Below are 9,077 nucleotides of genomic sequence, written 5' to 3'. Positions count from 1 at the left end.
AATAATGATTTACAAATGCTAATAACATTATGGGAGTAATAACTTTGCGAATACCAATTTGGATATAATAATATTCATCGAATAATTTAAACCAAGAAGTTGGTAAAATGTTTCCATAAACATCTAAAAATTGTACATGAATACAACATTTTTCCTGATCATAAAGAATATTCATTGAACCTTGTTCTTTGAAACATCGAAATTTTAAATTTGATATTACAATATGATATTGATTATTTTCCTTATTTGTTATGTTTAAAAAGTATGGTTTATCTCCATATATAAAATGAACTGCATCTTCAATTTTTGATTGTAACATCTCCTTAGGTTTGAAGCTTTTCTTCAGAACAGATAAAATATAATTCCATCGGTAATTTTCATTACAAAAACATTTCCTATATAAATTACATAAGGGATACTCATCATCACTTAATGCACAATAGAGATAGTAGGCAGCCGTTGCTACAAAATTATTACTTTTGCTTATACTCTGAAACAACTCACGTCCTGTATTATCAAAATATTGAACTGAGGGAGGATTGTTTGAAACAATTTTTAGCGATCCAGTATGGTAAGACGAAGGTATACCATCTCCTATTATTTCTTTCTTACATCCATTACAAAATTTCACGTTTAAGATTCTCAAAACCATAACGGACTCTTCCGGTGTTGTTGTGTGTACTGACAAAGACCATATCGGGTGTTTTAAATTGTCTCTCCCATATATTCTTTCAAGAAAAGTGGTTACATTTCCTACTGTAAAAAAGAAAAATTTGAATTTTTGTTTAGTCATTTGTTCAAAATAATCCATTCGAAAATTTGTATTACAGAGACATTTAATGCCATAATTTTCAAAACAAGTTGTAACGTTATCATATAACATTATTTTTTCTGTGAGGATTTGTATTTTGAAGACATATATTCTTCAACTAGCTGAGTAATTTTATGAGTGTTGGATACAACTCGTAATATCTGTTTATGTAATGGCTCATCTTTTTTAATATCAGGGAAAAAGAAAATTGGAATATTAATAAATAAAATGTTAATTTTACCACTCCCACTCCCATTTTCTAAGAACTGTGCAACATTATTTATATTAGGAGAGTAATCACAGACTGAATGGGAATCCAATTTCATAATAAATTTCCTTTTCAATTTTATGAGTAAGTATTGTACAAATAATTGTAAGTCTTCTACACTATTATTTTCAAAGGTAACATCATCATCATTCTTATCAACATTATTAATATTATGATGATGATAGTTGGTTAGAACAATTGTTCCTAAAGGTAAAGCAGGAGGATAAAAGTGTAATTTTTTGAAATAAGATAATTGGATTTCTATACTACCATCTGAGTTACATGCAAACATTATTTAGTTTTGTTTTTAATATTGAGTGAATTCATAAATCGATTAAAAAAAAATTCGGTATTTTCGTAATCAATCAAATCAGTCTTGGATACAAATTTTGCCTTTAAAATTACCTTTGCACATCCACGTTCAATATCTTCAAAATTTGAACATGGATATGTTCCTTTATGTATTTCAATATTATTTTTATCAATCTTACACTTCATCCAAATAGATAATTCTTGTTTTTCCTCATCAAAATGGGGATCCGGACACGCTGTACACGGAAAATGTTTATTGTCATGTAAGTTAGTATACATAGGACCGCAGTTACATAGACCATTAGAATAACCTGGAGCTGTAATTACACCAGATGGTAAATGTACCAGACAAGGATCGCGGAAACAGGCTGAACGTGAGATATCTGGATTAGAAATATATCCAGGGGAACATCGACACATATATTTTTCTTGTTCTTTTAATGGTATAAAAACGTCTTGGGGGGTCATTTGAGTAAGGTCCACTACTTCATCCTGCCCATTGGTAATTTTAACCAAAGTTCCTCCTGGTTCACATGCAGTTAATCTATTTGTAGTTGCGTTGTAAAGACCTGGTAGGTAGGATTTACACTTCCATCGAGCTTCTTCAAATGAATACTGTAGAAAACCCCATACTGGGTCACAGAATTTTTCTTCTGGTTGTTTCCAAAGACAGTATGTGCATCCTGGTTTGAGGATTCCACCTCCATAATAATATTTTATATTGCTAGTAGAAGATGATATAGGTATTACGACCTTTTCTAAATAACGTCCACATTTACGGCCCCCAAGTTTTTGACAAATTTGATTGTCATGTGACTGAGAACTATCTACTTTTAAAATCATTCCCTTACATTTATTGATTTTAATGTCATTATTGTTATCATATTCATTATAATTTAGCCAACCTTGTAGATCAATAAATTTGTGTCTTTCTTCAAATGCAATTTCTTCAGCTTCAAGTCCCTCTTTAATACTTTGACGTAAAAAAACTATGAATGTAAAAACGATCAGTAATATAAAGAAAATTAAAAATATAAAAAAAAGGATAAAACTATAACCGGAATTTGAAGAAAATACTGGTATGTCGAAGAAATCATTTTTGGTTTTTATTTAAGAGAAAATTTAGGAGTTTCTCAGTTGAAACTCTTTTATTACAATTTGTGGAATAACAGTGAAAACGATGACGATGAATATAAAGTCTACCTGAAGGTGTACGAGATTTACCACGAACTTCATGAAAAGGACAAAAAATATTACATTGCCATTTTTGGTTCATTGCTAAGAGTTCATTATATGGCTCCTTACATAATAATTCAGCACATTTTTGTGTAATTATCTCTGTTTTTTTTTTTAAATTGTTCAATTTTTGGTTGATGCAGCGATCGTTTTAAAACCAACCTAGGACGACTAATTACATTTCCTCCTCCTCCTCCTAAATTATTATTATTATTATTATTATTATTATTATTATTATTATTATTATTATTATTATTAATAATTATTTCAAAAATATTATTTCTAGTGGATAAGTGTCCCTGTTTAATTTCATTGATACTAGTAAATTCTATTTAAGTCTCAATACATCGATATATGAATGAAACACTCCCCATATTGGTATATGATCCTTATTACTAAACAATAGAGAGAGAGAAAAGCTTACAAGATAATATAAAGGATATTGTAGAATCAGAGAACCTAATATATATATATATATATATATATATATATATATATATATATATATATATATATATATATATATATATATATATATATATATATATATATATATATATATATATGTTTCATTGAATATGACCGCATATTCTGTATTTATTATTTTCTGGTTTAGGGCTTCTATCCCTCTAACTATTTTCTTAGCATCAGGGCTTAATTGAAATAGGAGTTCTCCAAAACTCATTTTCGTACTTTTGAGGTGAAGAAAAGAAGTGATTTACTATAGAGTGTATTACACTTATTTGTATAATTTGCACGACGTTTCGAACCGCCATGGTTCATTCTCAAGTGAACAGATCTTACAATACTAGTTGATTTTATACCCGCATTAGGTCAGGTGATAATACAATGAAGGTGAAAACATGGGGGGATACATAAGGGATAAACATAGGGGCTGCAGAAGGCTTATTGGCCCATACGAGGCATCTCCTATCTAAACACAAAGATTAATCCAGTGTAATTGGCCTGTTATGTTGGACATTGTCTTCTGTGTTGGCATCGATATGTTCTTGTCTTGTCCTTACTCTCATGGTGGGTAGAGTAAATAGTTCCGTGATTTGGGTGTTCATGGTAGGTCGCTCGATTCTTATGTGAATTGCCTCAAGAATTTGTAATCTTCTTGAATCTTGGGTTTTGTCTATTATGCAAGTATTCTTGTTCAACATTTCTCTTGTTAGAGTAATGTCATGGGCTTGTCTCATGTGATTCCTAGGGGCACCAGATTGAAGATGGCATGTCAAACGCCTCGTCAGCTTGGTCGACGTCATACCTATGTACTTACATTGAAGGTTACATCCTTCATGGGGGCAAGTGTACATGTATACAACGCTTGACTGCTGTAGAGGGTTCTCCGTCGGCTTCGGGCTGTTTTTGATAAGGAGTTCGGAAGTCTTCTTGGTTTTGTAGAATATTATCAGGTTTATGTTTTGGTTAGGAGTAGTGCTTTTTACTCCTTTACGGATTATTTCTTTCATTATTCTTTCCTCTTTTATATGTTCACTGTGCATGGTTGATTTGTAATATAATTTTATTGGGGGTGTTGTGGTTTCTGTTCTAGGTTCTGAATTATACCAACGGTCCAAGTGTCTTCTTATAGCAGCGTTTATTTCCGCGTTGCTATATCCGTTGTTCACCAATACCTGAGTTACTCTTTCAAACTCTCTACTCACGTTGCTCCATTCAGAGCAGTGGGTAAGCGCTCGACGAATATAAGCATTGAGAACACTGGCTTTGTATCTTTGGGGGCACTCACTTCTACCGTTCAGGCATAATCCTATGTTGGTGGGCTTGGTATATACGTTGGTGCTTAAAGAGGTTCCTGTTTTTGTTATTAGTACATCCAAGAATGGCAGACTGTTATTTTCACTATTTTCATGTGTAAATCGGAGTACTGACTCTCTCTCTAGGTGTCTTTTTAGGTCAATTAGTTCATCTGAGTCTTTTACTATTACGAATATGTCATCAACATAACGGCAGTATACAGTTGGTTTTTGTCTGCTACTGAAGACCCTATCTTCGATGGTTCCCATATAAAAATTAGCAAATAAAACTCCTAAGGGGGAGCCCATTGCTACTCCGTCTATTTGTAAATACATGTCTCCTTGTGGACTGATGAAAGGGGCTTCCTTTGTACATGCTTCGAGAAGACTTTTCAAGTGTGGCTCAGGTATGTCTAATTTGGGGGTGCTCTCGTCTCTGTATACTCTGTCCAGTATCATTCCTATGGTTGTGTCGACTGGGACGGTGGTAAAAAGGGATTCAACGTCCAGGGAAGCGATGATTCCATCGGGCTGGGTAGATTTGATCAATTCTAGGAAATCTGCTGATGATTGTAGACTAAACTTACTTGGAGTGTATGGAGTTAGGAGTTCATTGAGTTTCTTTGCCAGGTGATAAGTTGGGGTTGGTATTTGGCTGATTATAGGGCGTAGTGGGTTACCTGGTTTATGCGTCTTAACATTGCCGTAGGCATATCCTAAGCCATAGTCGCCTTGAAGTTTATTGAAATGCACACTACCTTTCTTTGCGTTGATTGCTGTAATTGTTTTGTTTACTTTCCGCTTAAGGTCTTCTACGGAGTTCCTCGTGATTCGTTGAAATTTGGAGTCGTCACTTAGGATGTCGCACGAATCACGAGGATGTCGCAAATTTCAACGAATCACGAGGAACCCCGTAGAAGACCTTAAGCGGAAAGTAAACAAAACAATTACAGCAATCAACGCAAAGAAAGGTAGTGTGTAATATATATATATATATATATATATATATATATATATATATATATATATATATATTGGTGTATACTGGCAGCAGGTTTTCTTTCAAACATGTTTCATTGAATATGACCGCATATTCTGTATTTATTATTTTCTGGTATATATATATATATATATATATATATATATATATATATATATATATATATATATATATATATATATATATATATATATTTATATATATATATATATATATATATATATATATATATATATATATATATATATATATAAATATATATATATATATATATATATATATATATATATATATATATATATATATATATATATATATATATAAATAGCTGTACTGTCAGAAGTAAAATATTTTTTAAAGACAAAGTAAGTTATCGTGCAAATATGATCGGCGCACGACACTGAATTCTGCCAGGCCAACTTCAACAGTATTTTCTTCAAATTCTTGTTACCAATTTTCATATTTTTTTTTAATATTCTATAATTTTCTTTATATTGCTGATCCTTTGTACATACATAAGTCTTTTAAGAGGGACTGGAAGCTGAATCCTCCTATTATTATTTATTATTGAAACTTGACATAATGGCTGACGAGCCTTATTACCAAAAGAGAGTAAGACAAAAGTTTACAGATATTATAAATTATATTGAAGAATCAGAGAACTTAATTATAGCTGTACCATCAGAAGTAAAACAATTTGAAAAGCTGTTAAATTCTTGGGTATTATATTTACCTAATCTCCAAAATGTTGTGGTAAAGAGAGGAAATTGTAATAAGTCTTGGTACCAAAGTGAGAATAAAAAAACACTCACTATTTTTAGGTCACCTTTCGAAATAATTATTAAGCAAAATGATATAAAAGTTAGCTCTTCGTTTCTTATGAAAGATGTAATATTATTATTAGTAGAAGCTATTCAAAAAGAAAAGAGAAATATCCATGTATATTGGGATTAATTAATAACAAATATGATAAATTTATATACATTTTTTATAAACATTAAATTTAATTTAAATTTCAAATAACATTAAGTATTATATCAAATTTTGGAATATAAAAACCATTAACTAATTTCAAATATATTTCATTGGAAAATATTTCACATTCATTATTATAGAATAAATTTAGAATATTGTTATATGTTACATTTGATTTTTTATGTTTATTTATAATATCCCAAACTTTTAAAATATGAAATTCCGTCTTATCAATATATAACGGATCTATTTGTAGATAAAAATCAATTTCTTCAGTATTTTCGAGGAATTCACTCATTTTTTTAATATTTATTAAAAAAGACATGATTATTCAGTGCTATTCCAAGGAGTATAACTTCAACTAAATTAATGTTCAACCTCTTCAGGCTTGTGAACCTCGTAACTGACTTAAACCATATTTAAATCAAAAGACTTAAACTAAAATTTCAAATGATGATATTAACATTCAGTGATTATTTAAGACACCAGCTAGCTCTAGTAGCCAATGTGATGAACCAAATTTTCTTATAATGTCAGGTGTGAATAATTTCCTATAAAAATTTGTAAAAATACGCTTATATATGTCGATTGAAAAATTTGCTTTAAGGTTGTTAGAGAGGTTCAAAACCTCTTTATCCTCATAGGATGGGATAATCTTAAATATTTTGGCTAAGTTAACATTAGGAATAATATATAAAATTCTTTTGAAAATTTCAAAAAAATAATGTGATGATCCCAAATATATCCTTACATTAGCAAAAGTAATAGTACTTTGCTTGGCTTGAAACTCAAAGTGCATATCTTTCGTTTCAAAAGGGTCAAAGGTTAAAAAAAAGTTACATTTATTTTGACATGGCTTACTCCTTAAAATCCTTTCTTCAGGAGTCCTGAGAACGGTTGGTAGAGTGATACACAGCCTATCAGGTGGTTCCAGTTCCTTAATTGCTTCGCCATATCTCTGGGCATCTTCTTTTCTTATTTTTTTTGTGTGTAGAAAGATAGGTCGACATAAATGACGACGGCGAGGGCGGCGTTGAGGAACTTTTGTCATCTACAAACGAAATGAAACAAATAAATAACTAAGTTGTGTGTTTGTTAGTCATTATTTGTTTGGTAATTGAAGGGGCTGGGCCGGGTTAGTTAAGTCTTAGAGAATAAGGAGGAGAAGGAGAAGGAGAAGGAGGAGGAGGAGGATGGGAAGGAGGAGGAAAAGGACGAGAAGGAGGGGGAGAAGGAGGAGGAGAAGGAGGAGGAGAAGGAGGAGGAGAAGGAGGAGGAGGAAGAGGAGGAGGAAGAGGAGGAGGAGAAGAAGGAGGAGAAGGAGGAGGAGAAGGAGGAGGAGAAGGAGGTGGGGATTGGGAACTTTTAAGAGTCATAGAAATTGTACTGGAAAATTTAGAAATTAGAGGAGGAGAGTAAGTAGGAGTCCAATTAAAATCTTCATCCGGCATTTTTTTTTCCATATTTTCAGTTTCCAGTAACTCGGAAAAGGACATGCTTCTTTTCCTTGTATCCTGAATTTCAGAATCTGGATCTATAAAAAAAATAAAAAATAAATAAATAACCAGCTATGGCTAGGAAAATCTTTTGCTCTGATTTTTCATTTTATAGCAACCACATCTGTCCTGAGTTTCGGACAAGGAACTCGGCAGTTATACACTTGAATTGATCCTATGAAGTATGTATGATCATCACCATTCTGTATCGCAAAGACTACAAGACTATGGCTAATAATATCTTTATCTCTGTGAATGGCTTCCAGGGTCACGGCACCTTAAAAACAGAAAAGACTTGCAACTCACCTTTTACTTTACTGGAGAAATCTCTTGCTAAACCCTTAGAGAGGTGATTTATAGTAGGGACCCCATGGTCCATACTGTTGGGTGTAGCAGGGACACACTGATGTGTGTGGAACATCGAGTCCTTTAATATTTATACCCTGACAGGATGGGACTCTCCCGGATGGAGGCAGGGGGGTGGGGGAACTCCGTTGAGACCACTAGAACGCACAACACCACCCTGACACATCGAAATAATACTCTTACCTTTTAAAAAAATGAATACAATTTCACGAAAGATATTTCTTCTTGTTTTGTTATCAGTACGAGTAATAGTTAGTCACAATCCCCATTTATATACTGAATGTGCAGTCAACGAAAATGGAAAAAGATTGACAATATTTGAAGATTCAATTAAATTTTGGTTTGTAAGAAATAACCTCAATTTTATAATATCTATTTATTACGATAGAAATTTAAATGAATTATTAGGATATAATAATACAGAACAACATATATGGTTAAATGCAGAGTTAAAATTTGGGAATGTTTCACAACTATTTATATTAAATAAATTTCAATTACCAATGAAAAGACGACTGAATCAAAACACAACAAGTAAATTAATAGGAAGATTTGTAATATTTAGCCATATCAATATTCTTCTAGGTTGCCCTCAAGGCTGGCCATACAGAAAATTATCATCATCAATGAAATATGATTTACAAATTGCTGCCTCAGGTAACGAAGAAGAATACCTTATTCTGACGCCCTTAGCAGATACCTATATTAAGTTTTTAATAGATGGTCAAAGAAAGACACTATGTTTGGATCACAGTCATTCACAAATAAAGGTTGTGAATAATGTTAATAAATTATCAGAAAAGTGTGATACCTTAAATAGAATGTCGTCTGTTGTTATCAAATTTGTGTACGA

The sequence above is a fragment of the Procambarus clarkii genome, chromosome 32, assembly GCF_040958095.1.
Source record: "Procambarus clarkii isolate CNS0578487 chromosome 32, FALCON_Pclarkii_2.0, whole genome shotgun sequence".
Lineage (NCBI taxonomy): Eukaryota > Metazoa > Arthropoda > Malacostraca > Decapoda > Cambaridae > Procambarus > Procambarus clarkii.
This window is presented reverse-complemented; position numbering follows the sequence as displayed.